The sequence below is a fragment of the Pundamilia nyererei genome, unplaced genomic scaffold (assembly GCF_000239375.1).
Source record: "Pundamilia nyererei isolate P.nyererei 1_Seehausen unplaced genomic scaffold, PunNye1.0 scaffold00023, whole genome shotgun sequence".
NCBI lineage: Eukaryota > Metazoa > Chordata > Actinopteri > Cichliformes > Cichlidae > Pundamilia > Pundamilia nyererei.
In genome coordinates this window covers 4593004-4594373 of record NW_005187424.1, presented here as the reverse complement: position 1 = coordinate 4594373, position 1370 = coordinate 4593004, and the positions used below count along the sequence as shown (strand labels likewise).

The following is a 1370-nucleotide window of genomic DNA, read 5'->3' as shown; positions in this document are numbered from 1 at the left end:
TGTCTGTCTGTGTGTATTCGACCCTCCCCCATATCGTCCATGGCTTTGGAACAACCAGCTCCACAGCTCTGTAATAAGCTTTCAATCAAAGTGGCACAAAGGTAACAAAGTAAATAACATGATGAAATACTATGACCTGAACTTTGTCACAATTATGAATCCAAGGTATGCTACAGACAAAAAAATAAACAAGAGCCTGTAAAGCACAACACAACAGACTGGCACAACTGCTAACTGGGCTCAAACAGTTTCAGTTTTGATTCATAACCCTTCATGGTTTTATAGACACACTGCGTTATTTAACAAGTACAAAGTGCGTTGAAACACACAAATTGTCCAAGTTAAGTAAGAGAAAACAGAATAAATTAAACCATAACTGGCGAAAATAGTTACTTCACAATAATAAAACTTAAGTGACAAAGTAAAAAGTTTGATGTTATATTCAATCTAGTTTATTGTGGGTTGAATCCAATATAAATTATCTTAGAAATGTATATTCTAATGACTTGGGTTTAAATAATACAAAAAATATATTACACTGGTTTTAATTCAAAGCTAGTAGGAGTTGCAGGAAGGAAGGGCGCGCTCACAAACACAAACCACGCGCGAGAACTGCTTTCGAACACATGCACACGACACGCGCGCGCCTACTCACGCGCTGAGGCTGCCCATCCCCCACACTCGAGAAAAATTATAAAAATAAACGTCCGAAACAGCGCAATAACCCGGCGAAACCTCGCGTTCACAGCCACGCGTGATCGATCTACGCGAGGTTATCATTTATAACGGCAATAATCAAGCGGAAAGACGGTAAACACTCACCAAAAGCTCCAAATCACACAAGGGGGGTGCCTTCTCCTCTGTGCTCCTAATATGGAATCTCCTCCACCACCGTTGTTTTCTAGCTCTAATTACACCTCGAAAAAAGCGTTATAACTGCCTTCAGACCCGGCCAAGCGGGGCTAGGAATCCCCAATGATCGATGTGTTTTGGAAACACGGGCATATATAGTGATAAATCCCCTTAAAAATGAGCTGGATGTACAGTTGGGTCTAGATTGTAGGTTTGCTCGCTAGTAGAGAAAAGAGCCAAACGGTTCAGTAGCAGCCAACGGCTTCAGACTGAAACACAGAGCATCTGACCTGCCAGGCGAAAATGAGCTAGGCCTGAGCTCCTCTCTCTGCAGGAAGCACACTCCAGTCACATAAACATCAAAATGGGTGTCGCAGTATGGAGAAGGATGGTGTAGTTAGGCTGGGGGTAAGCGGTAACTCCTCAAAAACAACTCAGAAATATTAGGTTAAAATTAATTATCCGTTTATGTTGCTCAGTAGTAGACTGTTATTACTACGTAGCTATTTTTGGAGTGT

The 1370-nt window shown here is 41.8% G+C and overlaps 1 protein-coding gene across 1 annotated transcript in view; it reads right to left on the bottom strand.

The window, feature by feature from the left end:
- Positions 1-1133, bottom strand: part of tbl1xr1a (TBL1X/Y related 1a) — a 50644-nt gene extending 49511 nt beyond the window's left edge. The window contains exon 1 of the mRNA XM_005727271.1: positions 823-1133. The gene's annotated coding sequence lies outside the window, so the exon portion shown is untranslated. The remainder of the gene's footprint in view (positions 1-822) is intronic.
- Between the last annotated feature and the right edge of the window lie 237 nt (positions 1134-1370).